The sequence below is a fragment of the Eutrigla gurnardus genome, assembly GCF_963514095.1.
Source record: "Eutrigla gurnardus genome assembly, chromosome: 22".
Classification (NCBI taxonomy): domain Eukaryota; kingdom Metazoa; phylum Chordata; class Actinopteri; order Perciformes; family Triglidae; genus Eutrigla; species Eutrigla gurnardus.
The window spans coordinates 6,947,163-6,965,889 of NC_139933.1; the positions used below are offsets into that span (position 1 = coordinate 6,947,163).

The following is an 18,727-nucleotide window of genomic DNA, read 5'->3' on the forward strand; positions in this document are numbered from 1 at the left end:
TCTTTTTAAGCTCCGGGAAAAATCGGCTGCCAGGCAAACCGACTGTACAGTACTTAACAGCAGCGGCTACTGTTTATGTTCTCCACCCAAAGATATCCTTAATGCAGTGTTTAAAGTGTGTGTGGTTGGCAGCTTGTAGATAAACCACAGTGGATGCCCTTAAGGGAAACAATATAGGAGCCCCCCCCCCCCCTCTGAAAGGTCCAAAGTGCAGTTGTCCACTCTGCACGACAACAATGGAGTGGTTGTGCAAACGGAGCCATCAGTGGCGCTGGCAAGCCTGGCAAACCAGCTTATCAGGAGGCAGGGTGCACTGAGCGCTGGGTGGGGGTGGGGGGGCGGGGGTTAAGAGTGCATGTGTGTGCATGTGTGACTTTGCGTGGTGTCGAGTGGTATCCAGCTCGCTTCGTGTGGAAGCTGCGTTCAGCTGGGCGGTCGTCTCCGTGTGACCCCTTTGTGTTCACATTTTATGACATCGTTGTGGGTATACGGGGGGGGGGGGGGGGCGGGCACGAGCTGCTTACAATCTTCTTAAAGGGATATTCATATCACAATATTTAAAAACATGATTCATCATTTAAAGATCACAGCTAAAGGATTTTTTCTGTGTATTTTGATTTAATTTCTAATATTTAAACACTATTAATCAATTAACCAAGAAAGTAAACGTCACATGAATCTATATTGTGTTTTTTTCTGCAGCTTCAGTGAGAAATTGCGAGTTATAACGTCAAAAAGCACTCTATTGGATTATCATCCGATCTTTTAGCTGAAAGGAGGCTCTGAAAAGTTTACAGCTCGCTCCTTTTCCATCAGAATCCACTGGAAGTGTCGACGTCGTTGAAGGAAGAAAGTAGAGACTTTTCATCTGACAGCAGTTTTTTTTTTTTTTTTTTAGCAAATTAAAAAGCAACCAAGCCTCTGCCGTTCACCATGCTTTTATGCAGCCACACCCTCTTTACTTCCACCTCAAAGTAGAAACCCTCCGACTGTTCCTTCCATGTGATTCACAGTTTTTTTTTTAAATCTACAGCTTGTAATTAAGTGTTTGGCTTTCTTCTACCAAACTTTTTTTTTTAGTTATGCCAACATCCAACAATTGATGCTCATGTTGGCTGTCTAAATGCTTTCTTTGTAGAAAACACACGAGTCCAAATCCTGTCTGCTCTCCCCGGAGGCTGTTGGGATGGGGAAAGTTACCTTGTTACAAACGACAAGCAGACAAAAACAAGACAAAGGCTTTTCCTAATTGAATAAGACCCACTGTTGAGTTACGGTCGCAGCCAAATTTCATATCTCAGTAATTCACGTTATTTTTCCTTGAACACAACAAAATTGTGACTTTCGCTTTGAGGGTTTGGCGCTAAAAAAACGGACATCAGGTATCGTGATAATGGGGTAATGTTAATCTAGACTCTTGTCAGTTTTGACTAATCTCTCGCTGCATTTAAAAGGTTTACACTTTACTTGTTATTATTTTAATAATATATTAAATTAAGTAAGTGGGATTGTTGCATCCCTACTTAGCAGACGTGTTTCTGTTCAGGCATCAAATTACTTTCATTACTGTTCAGGTAATCTGTGAGTTATTGGGTGATACCGACCCCTCTCTCCCCTAAAAGATGGACCCCACACACACACACACACACACACCTGTTATAGCTGTTGCAGGGAGCAGATGTCACATGACGGGTCCAATGGATAAGCCAGGCAAATATCAGTGTCAATATTTACATTACTTTTTTTTTGTCACAATCATACATTTACTGCCATCTGCCTTTTGTGTGTGTGTGTGTGTGTGTGTGTGTGTGTGTGTGTGTGTGTGTGTATAAACTGCAAAACCAAAATGAATCCCCGTCTCTCAGACATCCCCGTCTCTCAGACCGTGATTTAAAGCGGCGCAGTTTGTCGGTGGCAGATATATATTTCTCTTTCTCCGAGCCGTTTGAGGTGTTGGAGGAATGCGTTGTGTGCTCAGAGAGTTTACTCACTTGCAAGATAGTCTGTAGTGCTTTCACTGCATTTCCTTAGGGACACAACACTCGAAAAAAAAAAAAAAAAGGAAGTCTCAAGGTGCCTGTGTTAGGCTTAGATGTGACTCTGGGTTGGTAAATATTTAGAGAGCAAACATTTTGATACCAGCAGGGATTATAGTTGAGGGGAAACATGTTTTTTTTCTAAGAATGTAAATGTCAGCATATTGCGAGGCGTAATGCTACATATTTTCATTTTAATGCCAGTCTCACAAAACCTGGCAGTTTAGCAGCTGAAATCCGACAGAGGAAAAATCTTTTTTTTTGAGTCCGGCTTATTTTGATGTGGCTCGCCCACTGAAACTCATTCTCTTTGTTCTAAAAAACCTTCTCCGATTCATCAGCGGGGACCGTTGCCGCCCACAAACAACATATTTGTTCCGCTGTTTCACCTTGCTGGCTCCCGCAGAGGGAAAGTGCCAAAGGTGGGTGTTGAACATGTCAAGTGCGATCTGCCTTATTTACCGGCCGCTGAATATTCATGGGCTTTGATACCGGTGTCAGCCTTCAGCCGGCCGTGCAGACGAGAACCAGCAGCTTCATCAAACGGGCTTCATCTGTCGACGTGCACGCGTCCCAGAAAAACCCTCTCGCGTCACATTTTTGTTTTCCAATACGGTGGTGATTTCACCCGAAGCTGACAATCGTTTCCTGTTTCCAATTGAGGGGAAGCCACGGCGGTTTCTCGCTCTGAGGCGCTCGGGGACGAGTCGGCGAAGGCACCCCCGCCACGGAGAGGAGGGAGGAGAGCGGGCATAACCCCCCGTGTTCTGCAGTCATGCCCATTTACTCCCCCTGACACCTCCGGGGACACGCTCTGACCTCTGCAGGGATCCCCGCTCCCTCTTTGCTCTCACTCATGCGTTTCCTCTCCGCTCCGAGGAAACCGCACCAAATTCCTTGTGCATTACAAGGGCTTTTCGGGAGGCCCTCGTCGCCGCTCCACCTCGTCTAGACTGCCGTGACTGTTGTTTGGCAGCGCGGGCCGGGCTGCGGTGTGGGGTCAGACTCATTCAGCGTGGCTGCGGAGATTGCAGTGGTTGTCTCATTAAATATATGTTTCCTGTGTTAACATGAAAAGCTCATGGTCTTTGTTGTTCCTCGCCTCAGATGAAAGACACCCTCTGCAGGCTGTACTCTGTCAGAGTGTGACACTGTCAGCATGCGTAATGCCGTGGATTAATGATTTGCAGGGTGTTGCAATGAGATTTGGGCAGTCGGGGGAGAAGAATACTTGAAATACTCCATTACCAGGGCTTTAAGGGCTGCATTCAATACCGCACTTAAGCCTTAAGTACATGTACTCAAGTACTGAGATGTGCATACTTTAATATTATCTTTCCATGATGCTTTGTTATAGACTCAACTATTCAGCATTATATACCGGTATAAGTCATTTTTAATGCAAAGATGACAAAGAAAGCAGTGATGTCACTTTGGGCTCTATGATATTCCAGATTTACAAATGGAATAATTAATTAATCAAGGAAATAATAACCAATTATGTACAATTAATCCCTCTGGAATGTAATGGATTAAGTAGCATTTTCATGGAAATACTCTCATAAAATACACTCATATTGTACTTTTAGTACAATAATGATTCTTTGTTACTTTCAGCCCTGAATCTGTGAGAGGAGGATCAGAGACGCTCCAGATACAGAGGGAGCCTCATCTCCTGTCATCTCCCCGTTGATTAGTATTGATTGGTCGGGGCTGAATTGGCCTCTTGAATGGAAGTTGGATCAAATAATCCCTCATTCTTGTTCCCCCAAATCCACAGCGAGGGCAGGAGAACGATTGCATCAGTGGCTGTCGGAGTGTGCGGCAGCAAGCTGGAACATTTCCTGCGGGGGTCAGGAAAAGACGGGGTTTTTCTAGCCTCCGTGTTTTACCTCTTAATGAGACTGAGGGAGGGGGGGAGGTTGACCTACCGAGTAATTGTGACAAACATAGCCGAGGGGGAGCTGAGTGTTGCCCAGCCCCCTTTTCACTGTGGTGGTTTTAAAAAAAAACAAACCTCGCTGCACCTGCGGTTTGTATAGACATGAATCTTTCCCCAGACAAAATGAGGAATTCTGTGCCGAGATCCCCCCGTGGTGCGTGGATGACACGGTCTGCTGTGTCGCCGCCGCCGCCGGTCGGCTTCGGATGGGGGGCAGCTCGAGTGTAATGATGAAATAGAAAAGTTCCAGCGGCGTGAACACTCGCACGCAGAAGGTAAATTGGAGAATTGCCACCAAAGAACTGCTTTCAATCCCGCGCCGCAGATAGACACACCGCAAAGTTTGATTATGTTTGCTGTTAACCAAAACGCCGGAGTAGAAAGCGAAATTGGACGGAAGATGGGGGAGGCGAGAAAGGCGGCGTCTTCGGCTGTTTTATTATAAAAGTAGCATCACGTTATTATTTCAGTCTGATTTCAAAACAAAAGGATAGAGGCTCCAGCACAAATGGGTTCTGGCATCCAATTGTTAATTTATGAGACCTGAGTGTTGTGTATTAAATGACTGACAGGTTGCGGATTGCTTGGGATCTTCACATTAGTGTGGCATTGTTGATCGCTTTGAGAGCAGGTGTTTGAGGATCATGTCAGACTTGTTTAATTAAGGAAAGACTGGAGATTGGTGGTTCTTTAGCCACTTCAAGCCTGATTTGACACTGGAGGATCGGAGCGTGTTCAATGGAGAGCAGATGAATGATTGATAAGTGAAGCAAAGCAGCTTCAAGTCCTGCTCTGAGGACATTAATAATGAAGGACACTTTGAGCGCCTCAGATTTCATCACCTCCTTGATTTATCTCTACCTTGTTTTTGTATTTTGTAGTTTTTATTTTGGCTGTTTTTGATTGTTTATTCATACCAATTATTTGATTTTTTTTATTCCATTTTGATTTGAATATCATTTCTTTCATTTAAATTCTGTTTAATTCTATTCCTTATTTCATTTTTTTCTTGTAACAGCAACAATAACAGTATTTATGCAACTTTTTAAAAACTGGCTCGTGAGCCCATTGCATAAGATTCCCCACATTTTGAGATTTTATTTTTGTTTTTGTTTTTCCCATTTCAGTTTTTTCCAGATTCATTTTAGTAAGTTGTGTTGAAAAAAAAAACTGGCTCCTTAAAACAAAGTTTGAGACTCATAAAACTACATCATTAATTGCCCTTCCATCCACCTGTTTTTATGTAACTTAAATGTGTGCTAGTTATTCTCCAAATGTTCATATATCTATTGCTGGTTGGAGACACATTTATTCACATCTTTTTTGCACTCCTTTCGAATGGAAACTACCTTCCGGTTAAGATTTATTTAGCTCACGCTCAGTTGTTCGGCAGCGACTCCTTTCGCTCCTCAAGATTGTGCTCGTGGTGCTGCTCAAAGTTTGACTCCTCACTTTTGAGTTATGAGTGCCAGAGGTGCCAAAACACATAAAAAGATGTTGGAAGAGGAAAAAGGAAGATGAGGATATGTTTTTGGCGGTGGCGTTTGCTCTGTGAAGCCGCCTCCTCCTGTCTGTTGTGCGGATCCTGCTGCTCCGTGTGTGTCTGTCGGGCTCCATGTCATCCTGCCATTGTTTCGGGCCAGAAATCAGCACAGGCTTCCCCATTGTTCTTCACACAAAATCTGCAGCTACGGGCTGCTCTGCCCAGTATCTCCGCACTCTGTCATGTTTGTAAAATAGAGTGTCATCTCGGCTGTGATAAGAGGTCGGGTTCTTCCACCTTCGACTGACGATATTGAATGGTTCAAACCTGCATGGTTAGGTAAAGCTTAATCTTGTTTGGGCATTGTGGCAAAAAGGGGAAAAAAAAGTGTCTTCCGCAGCTCCTCTCCCTTAAATCCGAACTGGCTCTTGACAGTAAAGGAAGACATGCCTCAAAGTGGATCAAAGTGACCCCCCCTCCCCCCTCCCCTGTCTAAACAGAGCAACATGTTGACATGGTCCCAGTCACTAGCTCGGCCGTTTGTGGAGGAGGAGAGTGACTGTGGATTGGTCCGACTCGTGGGAAAGCATGCTGGCTGAAAAGACCTGACATTTGTTTTCTAAACTCTGTCTGGTGGCTTCATGCTACGAGGCGGCAAGGATCCTGGTTTTTCTGTTGTACAGCGGCTTCTCTGATGTGGTCTGGTCGTATGTGCTCCTTTTCATGTGGTTTCACTTTTGTCAGGTGCCTTAACTTAACACTTTCGCTTTGCCGCCCCCCTCTCTTTAGCAGACTGTCCTCCTCGAGAAAACGACCACATAGGTCGTGTGTCAAGCACCGAATTACGACCATATGTTACGTTTCAAAATAGCGCGCCCTCTAGCGGTCAAGTAAATATCGACACTCCGGTGTCTCAGACGATCGCCCCCCCCCACACGTCGACCTAAACCTACCCCGATTCCACGACATCTTTTTTCTCAGAAATCCATTCACTCCTTATGGCGCACGTACGCTTCTTGGCCCTGACACTTTTCCCTCTTACATCGTAGCCATGAAGCGGCCTCGCTTTGAGCAAAATAAATGATTGTTTGCCTTGAATCCTGCAGAGCTGTGCTTTATGTTGGGTGATCATTCTCTGCAGGTTTGACAATACGAGTGACCCCCTTTACGTTATATACACTGTAGTCAATGTTGATACCTGGAGCTTGCCTTTAATGTTGTTGTCCTCCATCCGTAGACATTTGAGAGCTTGTTGGCATAGCAACCATGAGATGCCTCCTAACTGACATGTATGTCGTTAGCTCCCTCAGCTATGTGGTCTACCAGTGCGGCTAATGCATGAAGTAGGAATGCGCGTGTAATCGGCTGTAAACGTAGAATTGACTTAAATAGATTGGCTCTGCCGTCATCGATACCCGATCCAGCTATCCGAGTCTGCATTGACCCGATTTCTGATATCAGTATCGGGTCGGCGCATCGCCCATGATTGACATCCGTTGGCCGTGCATCTTGTCGCACGAAACGGAACACAACGAATAATGATTACACACTTTATGCCGTGTGTTTGTATGGAACTTGGCCTACGTGTTTATTTGGGGTCTTTACGTCCTCGTAATTCAACATAACGGCTATGAACAGCTTGAGCGTGATCACCATTTGATTGAATTCTTAATTTGTCCTTGATTGATGCCGAGTGCGTAAGAACATATGGCTCTGGTGTCTGTAATGACCTGCCGGGTTCTGACGCTTTGCTCCAATAAGCCGCCAGACATTTTTTTTTTTTTCAGCCGGCGTTCGCCTTTCGCTTTGACACATGAAGGGACCTCGGATGAGAATCACCTGTCTGCTGGTGAGCCCCGAGAAGCAAAGCCCATCTCCTCTCAAGGCGGGTTGTCACCGCGGCTATTAAGACTAATAGCGGCAGGCTGTGATAAGCACAGTTAGCCGAATTCATGACCCGAGCGGCTGCAGCGGCGAGATCGTTTCCACTTGTGTGTTTTTCTGCTGATGCGTTTAATTTTTATCCCGTCCGGTGCTGTGACACAAACGGGAAACCAGAGAGTGGCGGAAAGAGAGGGGGGGGGGAGATGGAAGAAGGGAGTGATGGAGCTTTGGGTGAAATATTGATTGGCACAATCCAGGGTGAAAGCATGGGAACAGCAGAGGTATTATTATATTCTCTCATGACACAGATAAAGTCCCTCTCTGTGGTTATGATTGCATTAGATTCAAAGCATTCCCTTTTTTTGTCACTGATGGTTTCTACTTTTAGGTCGATGGTTTCGTTCAAGGTAAATTACGGGAACAATGTCGTGGTTAGGATGATACACCTTCCCTTTTCACCAGAACTACTTTCTACGGAACAAATAGCTGCCATTGAACCACTTTTGACCAAATATCTCAAAGAGCTGAGGAACCGGAGCCTTTTTTCGCTTTTCTTTTAGCATCTCGGTAACCACGACGACGAGGGAAATTCGCCCAGATTTGTAAATGATGGCTTTTTTTTTTTGATAGCCATTTTCCGCACACGACAGAATAGCGATGCACGACGGTGATGTTTAATTGGCTGTTGTAAAGGGAGACGGCAGAGGTGGAGAGACACTGAAAAGGCCAGACTGCCTGTCTCCAAGCAGCAACGATCCGCTGAGTGCACGGCTATTTATTTCTGCTTTTAGCACACGCTTTACCTGCTCTATTTCATTCACTTACCAACATGTTCCTGAGGTCCTAGGTTAATCCGTTGGGGGGAAAAGGCTGTTTTTTTGGTGATTTGAGTAAACTGCCCCTCTAAGACAAAATTATTGACTATATAGGGTGTTAAAGCACATCTTTCCTTCTCTAAAATGTACTCCCAATTTGCAGCATCCCTCGCTCCTTTCTCTGCCAACCACACGGCAAATATGAGCCGATTTCCTAAAGATCACTGGTGGATGCCTTCGGAACACTCCTCTCGTCTCCCTCTCGGCGTAGAGTGGCCCGCTTAATGCATTGTAATGGTTGACCATTATTTACGCAGGGGATAAACAAAGAGAAGCGAGGAATTGATGGAGTAATCCACTCTCGTAGTCATTAGGCAGTGAGATGGAGGAGCTGGTGGGAGCAGCCTCCTCCTTATGCCTCTCGAGTCGAGCAGCTAATGGAAATGGGACTCATTAAGACACCTTATACTCCGACGCACCCAAGATCATGAGCAATTGCTAATTGATTGTCGTTAGCGCTCTCGCAATGAGACGCTCTGCCTGTTTTCTCATTTGTTATGAACGGCTTTTGTTTTCTTCCCCCCGTCTCCTTCACTTCATTATTGATGTTGCTGTTTTTCTTTATCCTTTCTTTTCTCCCCTTTTTCTGCCGAGAGAGAGAGTCCTCTGCAGCGGCGTTATCTCAACGCTGTTATACCTGGTTAGCTGCAGCGATCACACGGACCACACAGACAGTTCTGTGTCAAATCTGAAGCATTTCCTATAATTAGATGGTAGCAATGTTTTTAAAAAAAAAGAAATCAATATCCCCCCCCGACCTGCTAATGACTATATGTGCATGAAACACACAAACACACATGCTGTACGCTCGTGTAAAAGGGCGGATGTGGAGAAAAAAAATGTGCTTGTGCCGGCATGGTCATGGTTGAATAGCGGGGAGAGGCTGGTCTCCTTGTGATGCTTTGCTTATTGGCTCTGGAAATTCCTTCCTCTTTCCTCTGGAACCGGCGGATTGTGTTCATCTCAGCCTTTAATCATTTTTTTCCCTCCCAGTAGTAATGTGATCTCTTTCCCCTCCCTGGATTCCTCTGTGTATATGTCCGCTCCCCACCTTTCTTCCCTCTCATTGCTTTTTCTTTTTTTCCTTATTATGAGAAGGAGGAAGAAAAGATAAGGGAGGGAAATGAAAGGAAAAAGGGGCTGAAAATGCAAATAGAGCGCCGTGGCTCTTTCTTGTGACAGATCAGGCCTCATTACACCCACCTCTCCTTCGCAATTGGCTCGGGACGATCTCCCCTCCGTTTCTCCCTCGCTCGTCTCCATTACATTATGAAGTCTTTCACCTCTCGTAAACCCTCCTCTGCTCCGGGGGCTGGTGAAACGGTGAGACACGGCCAGGTGACCAAAGAAGAATCTCTGGCTGCAGGGCACGAGATTTGCTTTGCAGATGAAGCAGGACAGAGTAGGGGAGGTACGGGGGCATCATTTTTTATGTCTGCGGTCAGGCGGTGCAGCATTTCTTTGCTTTAGCGCTCTGCCAGCAGCCTACACCTCTATCTCTATCTCCCTCGTGGGAGTTGCTACCACCTTCTCGCTCTGATAGGGAAAGACGGGGAAACAAAGGAATAAAAACACAGGCGTCCTCTTGGGCCGCTCTCGCTTTTGAAACGAGATACACCATAGAGGGAGGGGGAGGAGGAGGAATAACGTTGAAACCATCAATTCATGTAAGACTCACACGCATCAACTCACTCTTTCAAAGGAGGGAAAACGGATAGATATCTGAAGAAATCCTGCTTTCATACAACTTGGCCATCGTTGCTTTCAGTCCTGATGACATGTTAGCCAGCTAGCTGGGAAAAAGCTATTTCCTCCCTCCTAATGGAACCGAATGACAACTCTGTTTAGACTTCCTCCTTCAACTTTGACCTATCGTACTTTCATTCTGACTATTGACACTCACTTTCTGTTTTAGTGAAACTGTTGGACTTTGTCGTAGCAATATCACTGCATTCCCAGATATCAGCAATTATTTTGATGAGTACAGTATTAGAAGTGGTTTCCAAAACCACAGAAAGAAACTGACAATTTCTCTGACATCCGTGTCTATATTATATTGGTATGCAGTTTCATCTGCTTATAGCACTGTTTAATTATAGTAAGAAGCATTTGTACGTATCATAATTCTTCATACATTGTCATTGAAATTTGCTTTTGCAAGGGTCATAGTTTAGACAATCACTGTTATGTGATTGTTGCTTGCTTTGATACTCTGATTTTGATATCTTGACCATATAAGTCATTAAAATGCCTTATAATTTGTTGTGAGTATTGTCAGTATTGTTTTCTGTGCTTGTATCTATAATTGTACAGTGCTATTAGTAGACTATAATGCATGATAAGTGAAAGTCAAAGAAAGTGCGAGTGAAAATTGTACTAAACCTTTAAATTAACCTTTAAAATGAGTCTCAATTGAAAGGGAAGCCTTTTTGAGATCACTTCATTTAATTGTGTCACCAGTTCAGGCACCTCACAATACAAACAATGGAAGCTAGAGGGCAAAAACATTGGGAAGTTGTGCACAGCAGGAAGTAAATTACCTGCGTATGCATGAATAAGAGACATAATTGGCAGTTGCTGTGATGCTGATCTGGTGGCATGTAAACGGCCGCGCCGCTTCGCACTGAAGTGTGTTTGCCTCTCTGTGTTCTGTATGGGCTTGTGTGTATTTGTGTGTGTATGTGTGTGTGTGTGAGGCTCCACATAATTACAGCAGCGGTTGTTAACAAGGCGCCGGCATTTGTGTTAATCAGCAGAGAGTGAAGACAGGGGAGCTAACTGAGCCGGTGTCTCATGCGCTCTAAACGCATCACGCTTAAAAGGCGTTTTCTGTAAACCTGGAGTCATCACTACGGCACCCATTCACCGCAGTGTGTGCACGCTCCCCGTTTATGGCTTTGCCGCATAACTACATGGGACTCTGTCTAATGTAATCCTCTCATATGGATGTCCTCAGACGCCAGCAGCATGCGTGTGTGTGTGTGTTGGGAAATGCTCAATCCCTCCTCTGCTAACCTGGATTTGGTTATACAGCTGTAAATTACAAGATTAGAATAATACTCGATGAAGAGCTTTACATCGGTTTTACAACCAACTCATCGTTTCTATGGGAAGTGTATGAACAGAGTGTTCTATTTTAAAATGGTTCAATTATTAGTTACATGGAAGTATTTTTAATCCCAGTAAATGACAACTTGGTGATTCGTCTGCATACAGTGTGACTGCTCTTTCCACAGTATTGTGACAGTATTAATTATGTGGTTACAACCTGCTTTTCATTGAAATTTCCAGTCAAATCAATGTATAGTAATAATCATCAACGCCTTCGTGTCTAGTTAAATCGATAACTACTCGCAGCCCATCCAGACAAAAGACGCCATTGAGAAATATTGATGAGTTATCGATCGCCAACCTAAAAAAAATGAGCCAATTAAAGTGTTGCGTGACAGTTGCAGGTGTCACGATATTTGCGTGCACGTAAACGCGCCGGCTACGGGGCGATGACGATTGCCATCGTGCTTCAACACAATCTTGTTTTTATCTTTGAAAGCCTGCTTCTCTGCAGAAAATCATTAGAAAACCATGAGATTGTCATTCCTACGTTTGCGGTTTGCAGCTTTCCTCCTTTGACTTCAAGTGTCTTTGTCGGGTGCCTTTTTTTGAAAAGCAGAGATGCGTATCTTGGTTGATCTTGCACGTCTTGAGCGTATCAACAACAGGAAGCAGCCTCAAGGAGGCGTCGTGATTTCTGTCAATGAAACACCGATGGAGCGCTGTTGAGGGGGGTGAATGGTAGGTCACTGAGAGCATAAAGCCGTCATTAAAATTGTTCCTTTTTTCGCACGTTTCTGCTTTTGTCTGCTTTTTTAAAATCGCTGACTATTGCTACACATCTGCCAAAAGGTATGTGGTTGAGAAAAAAGGAACATTTTGCAAAATCTTTTGAAGATTTTGAAGTTTTTTTTATTAATTTCGTTCAGGAAACAGCATACCGTAGATGACCAAATAATCGCCCGCGTGCAAATACGCGCCTGTGCTCTAATAGCCGCCGGGGGTCCGACCTCATTTGGCATAATAAACGCCGGTTCAATTAAACGCCCGGGCGATTAAGTGTTTACCATAGTCTTGCACAGAAAACAAAAGTTTTTTTTTAACAGCACTTCACCGGCTCTCACCTCTTCTGTCAGTCAGCCCCTCCTCTCGCGCTCTCTCTCTCTCTCGCATGCAGGCGCGCACGCGCACACACACACACACACACACACACACACAGACACACAAACACAGGCGCGCTAGACTGAGGGATATAGGGATATAGATAAATGCGCTAATGTACAGTGTTGAAATTACCGCGATCGACCCCCCCTTCCGTTATCATTCATAACACTGCTCTGATCAGCTCCCTGTGTCGCGGTAACACAGACAAACTGTCTTTGTATTTATTGTCTGATGTCAATAAAGATGCGTCGGGGGGAAAAAGTAGTTTTGTTCCAGTGGTGCTATGGTGAGCTCCTTGTTCTTTGCATGATGGTCTGGTGCTGCTCATTGCAAAAATAAATTGTAGCCTGTTGCAAATACGCGCCTGGTTCTTATAAACGCCTGGGCTCCAAGTCGATTTAGCATATTAAACGCCCGGGCTACTAAATGGTCATCTACGGTATATTATCACTACGAATGCAAAGTAGCTCTGCATGTGTATGTTTCTGAGCAATTTTATCACCTTTGCACATTGTTTCCTTTCATTGAGGCCGAAAACCCCCCACTTCATCCTTTTCCTGTTCCATTTGTCCACATGCTTCATGTTAATGTGCATTCAAAACCTGCTATATGTATCAGTTAAAATGCAAATGTGCTACATAATAGCGCCAAAGACCTGGCTGTGTGGATGGGGACGGCCTGTGGCTCTTTTCCCACAGCGTCGAGTGCAGAGCCAGGTGAGCCAGGTTTCTCACCAGGTGTCCCTCTCCTGCCATTGTCCACGCTTGGCGGGTGGCGTTCACCTCCCGCCCTCCCGTCTGACTCACCCGCAGGTTTTCACGGCCACTTTGCACAGGATGACTGTTTTCCGTTGCAGCCAGTTAAACCTTGTGCTGACTGGGGAGGAATGAGTCTGTCCAGCTCTGGTGGCTGCAGCGACGGCGGGGATTTTGACTCCATGAGGACCCAATTAAACCTGGGAGGGCCTCTCTGAAGGAATAATAACAATGATAAATGCACCTCTGTGGCCGGCTTAAGAGAGGCTGGGAGAAATGTTTTATTGTGCTGGCCCGTCTTGACACAATTTACTCCCAGCTTCTGTTTTTCTTTTTTTTGCACTATCATGATGTTTAAAATCTCACCTTGTGAGGGTGTTTTTTTTCTCCTGGTGTCATCTTTTTAACGTTCTGATGACTTTGCTTTATGCAGCATCAAACTGTCTGCATGTGCTTTGAATTGGCTTCGGATGCCGTGACTCCCTGCCAAAAGTACAAATAACATGCGCGTGTGTTTACCTTGTGTTGGAGTCGCACGCATCATTCGAACATCTGTGCTCGCGTTTTTCATCATTCCATCAATTAGTCGATCTTTAAAGAAAAAGCCCACTTCCAGCTTCTCAAATATGAACATCTGTAGCTTTAATTATCAACCAATATTGGGAAGAAAATGAATGTGAATAAAGTTGAATTTCAAATGATCCCATGAGAGCGAAAATGTTTTTGGGTTTTACTCTCTTAGAGGGAAAATACACTTTGAGTGTATCTTAAGTGACTCCATATCTTCTCTTGTCAGGTGGTAATTCCCAGAAAGAAATCCTTTAATTAGATAACAGGCGTCTGTATTTCAGATTTGCACTTTGCCAGCAGTTTGTCAATTACTGCTTGTGGTTTCATACTGCCAGTCAGTCTTTGTCTGGGCTCCAGCCTCCTCCTCGCCGCGCTGCAGAGCCGTGTTATTGTACTTAAACAAATCAATTCTGTTGCAGTTGAGCTTTTTTTTCCCCCCCTCCATCCCCCGTCATTATGAACTGTTTGCAGTGCAGAGCACATTGATTTTTCACAGCCCTGGAAAAGCTGTTGATGAATAGCACAGAGGTATCTGGGGAGAATCTGGCTTTAAAAAGGAGGCACCCAGCATACCTCCTCCTCCTCCGTCTCTCTCTCGACCCATTGAGCCCCCAGCGCGCCTTCACTTTCTCTTTTCACAGAGCTGCACTTCCAACAGGGGAGAAATGCTGCCTGAAAAATCTTCCAATGATTAAAAAAAAAAAAAGAGGATTAAAAAAAAAAGAAAAAAGGTGCAAGGCACAAGGGACCGCCTTCTCCTGCTGAATGTGAAAATGCACCTTGTGGGTGGACAGTTTTTTTTTTATATATTTGGAGCATTAGCCTTGTCCTGTCAACCAAAGCATGCACTCAGGAGAAGCTCTGGTTGGGGCATAGAAATGGCTAGCATGCTGTGTGTCACTGTGACGCTTTGTGAAAACCGATCCACTAACAGGATCCAGCTATATGCTCTTAAGGTGGAGGGCACGGATAACGGAGGGCTTAAAATATCATAGATCAACATTTGAGGAGCAAACTTTTTTTAACTCTACATTTACATTTGACTCCTTTCTGTATGTTAAAACCAAAAAACACTCACAATGTCTGAGTTTCTACACACAATAGTCACCTGCTGATTTAGAAAAATATGTCTTTTTTTTTGTTTTGTTTGCTCATTCTCACCCAGAAAGCGTGATTCATAAAACATAGCACACTCCAGAATCCAGGTTATGCTTATTATTCTCGTAATTACTACGACTCACAATGATTAATTCACTAAGGGGAAATTAAATCTGTGTACTTGCTTGCTTGGGCGAACGTAGATAAAACAGGATTATGAATAATGTGGCCCCTTCAAAAAAAAAAAAAAAAAAACCTTTCTTTTCTGGGTATTATGTCTTTAAGTGGCTTAAATGTAATGGTTTCTCCTACATTGGTCATCGCCTTTTGAACTTCACCAATAAGTAATGTGTTCATTTCAATGTCACTGGGCACACGTGCAAACGGCCGGCCGGCCCCGGCTGAGTGCAAAGCTATAGTGGAGGCCTCTTGTTAATAGGCTTATCTGTCAATTGGGAGTAAATTGTGAACGTGCCATGGCAGTGAGCTTACTCTGTGGTGGATGTTTATGATACCATACCGATCATCGGTTGCTCTTTTGATTCGTCCTTCATGGGCACGAGAGCGTGAAGGAGCTTATCCGCGCTGGGGAAAGAAGTGTATCGCGTTAAGTGTCGCGCAGATGGAAGCCACTCGGAGCCCGAAGGAAGCTGTGAGAAATCGTTGAGTGGGCTTGATTTTTCAGAGGGGGGGGGGTGCAAATGTTATAATTCTGTGTTTGGAGATCGGCGGATAATGCAGCTGTGATTGATGTATTTCCTTTTTTTGTTTTTTTGTTTCAGATTTCTCCTGGGGGCAGAAAACGTTGAGGCGCTGAAGTGTTTCTCCTCCTGGTGTGTGAATAGGGGTGGGGGGTGGGGGTCCTCCGTGGTGAAGAATCAAGGATCGACGTCCACACAGGTGAGGTTTTGTCGTTTTTATTACTTGTTAGGACATGCAGAGCCCAGCAGGGGTCCCAGATATCGATTAGAAATGTTTTGACAGCAGCAAACTGATGATACAGTGTGTTAGTGGCTGGCTGGCAGTTTGTGTTTTGGTGATGAGGTGCTTGTAGTGAGTTTTATTCATATTATTAGGTACCTAATTAGGTATTAAGGTAAGTTGTGATGCTTGATTTGGCTGCTTCCAGTTGTGCTAATGTGTTACATTAGCATCTTAAAGCAGATTGGTTTTCATTTCTTTTGCATAGTTGACCACTAGCTGTTTTGACCCTGCTGACCTTTTGTTAAGGGATCAAGACAGAGAATCCAAGATGGAGGAAGCCATCATGAGTTATTGGCTGTTTTGCACCACGCCCCTCTGCATCTGATGCGTGGAACAAACACAGGACTTTCAAGAGTGCTGTCGAGTTATTCTGAAGTTACCCGCTTCCTGTGCTGATGATTCAAGCACGCCCAATGAGGATTTTCCCTAAACTTAACTTTGTGGTTTTTTGTCGGCCGAGCCAAAGCGAGTGTTTTTGTTTGAACGTTGACCACATGTTTACTACAGTAGTGGAGTTATAGTTTGGCGTGCCGGACTCCCCGGTGTGTTAGAAAGTAAAGCCACGGGTCAAAGAGGATGAAAGAGACTCATTTGTGTGAAAGACTGAAACATTTTGAGAGCTTTTATTTGAAATAAAATATTGATATTTACTCTGTAAAGACCTGAGACTTAATTAACCGGGACGGCGTTTTTTCCCCTTGGAAAAGCGTGTTACTGGAAACCCCCCCGTCACTTCAGTTGATTTAAAGACTACAACTCTGTTTGCTCGGACATGCCCGGTCCTCCTCCGTGCTCGAGTGTCTTTGGTAAACATTTGATGGCAGCGGTTTGTGTGTGGCCAGCGTCGGCTCACCTCGCAAAGCATGTTGATTTCATTAGGAGCTCCTTGGGGGGGCTTTGAGTTACAAAGTGCTGAGATGCTGCGTGTGTGTGTGTTTCTGTTTTTCTGCGGACATCCGAGTCCATATGCAGCTCATTGAATGTGTACACACACACACACACACACACACACACACACAGAAAAGAAGGTCATCGTGGCAATCCTCTTCAGCAACGAGCCACCAGTTCATCCTTATGCAATATGTGGCTCAGTGTACGTTCCACTAAAAGGGAGAATTATGTGGCGGAAAGGGAATGTAATTGGTTCGTCCACTGTATTATACAATACAGCTATGGCTTTGTGGATTAGGAATTGGGACATCCAGCACACACACACACACACACACACACAGACTGAATAGATAAGAGTGGTTAATCTTGATTAGAGCAGTGTGAATGCTGAGAAACACGGTGCCCTGACAAACATCTGCGCGCCACACAGCTGAGTGGGATAAACCCAAAGTGATTATTGTGGAAATGTCAGGCGAGGTAGACAGCGAGAGCAAGTGCGACGAGGGGTGGATACGACACGACACGAGCGCTTCGTCGTCGGTGCTCTCGCTCCCGATGACAGATCCCCCCCCCCCCTCTTCGCCGCCGACGTACGGGTTGCCTTCGCGGGAGGGGAAATCGGGTTGGGTTTGATGGAGGGGCTGCAGTGAAAAGAAATGGCAGCCACAAGCTAGAGGAGTGTGATGTCTGAGGTTGATAGTCAAATACTATCTCCAGAAAAGAAGTGTGTGCACGGCGCTGACAAATGGTTATTCTTCTTCCTTGATAAATCTGACTATTTGTTTAGTCTATATCAGAGAACATTTTTCAGGCCAAGGACCCCCAAGGCCTGTACTGACACGGTGGAAGGACCCCCTATTACATATCGTATAAAATCGTGTTGCTTATTAAACAGTCGATAATAATAATGTGAAGTGCAACTTATAGTGCCAAGTGGAAAAGTACTTTGGAATGATGTATGTGTGCAATGCTAAGCCGTTAAAATAATAATTGTTGACAGATTCATATATTTACAGAATATTTTAATTCTGTTTTCTACATCTCAATTTCACCTCAATAGGAAGATTTATATATGCTTATTATAGGTTGTATTCATGTTAATGTGTTTTTGGGATCAAATCATATCAGGGAGCAACTCTGCAGACCCCCTAGGGGTCCCGGACCCCCTGTTGACAATCTCTGGTCTATATAATGTCAGAACATTTTCAAGTTGCTGTTTTTTTCCAGCTTATAGAGTGAAAATGAAACATATTCAGTTTATGACGATATGAAACAGAAAAGAAAAACACAAGCTCGACCCAAATCCTGGTCTTTTTTTTGGTTTTGCTCAATAAATTTAGGGTTCATGAAATCGTTGAAAAGGTATTTTCTTTTGACTCGATTAATTGACGAGCCCTTCCAGCGCTAACCAGTTTCATTTCAGTTGGCTGATGTCTCAAGGTTGCCAGGTTGGTCTTTGTCTCTGTTGCGCCAGCGTATGCCTGAATAATTACTTTCCTCTGTAAAATGTGAGGGGTGCAGACATTCTGTTAACCTAAAAAAAAAAAACGAGGGAGAGGAAGAAAAAAAAAAATCCCCTTCCTGTCAGTGGTCTCTTTCTCTCTGTTCTTGCAGAGATCTGGAAGTGATAAGTGTGAGGCCTCTGGTAACTGAACAGGAAGGATAGAGGGCCTGGCCTCGGCGCACACGTCCACCTTCCCCTGCATGGGCAAACAAAGAGAGCAGAGCCCGCCACTTAACTTCAAGTTTCAAAACATTCGCGCCGATTAGAAGCAATATTAGCGGTCGTTGGGGAGTGAAACGCTGAAGAGATCTCTGTTGAATATAATAACAGAGGGGCCGGCCGTTTTGATAAAGTAGGCCCCGGCTAAATTAATGCTCTGCAGCGGCTTCACACTCGGGCGCAATCACAACTCCCTTGTTCCGGTGGCCAGCGTCGAGTCAAGTGGAAGTACTTTATTAAACAAGCATGCGGCAAAGCGGTTGAGAGTTTA

At 44.6% G+C, this 18,727-nt stretch overlaps 1 protein-coding gene across 5 annotated transcripts in view; it reads left to right on the forward strand.

Annotated features, from left to right (window-relative positions):
- Positions 1 to 18,727, forward strand: part of LOC311008356 (zinc finger MIZ domain-containing protein 1-like) — a 100,801-nt gene that overhangs the window by 12,085 nt on the left and 69,989 nt on the right. For all 5 annotated transcript variants that reach the window (XM_084001982.1, XM_084001981.1, XM_084001983.1 and 2 more), the window contains exon 2: positions 15,641 to 15,758. The gene's annotated coding sequence lies outside the window, so the exon portion shown is untranslated. The remainder of the gene's footprint in view (positions 1 to 15,640; positions 15,759 to 18,727) is intronic.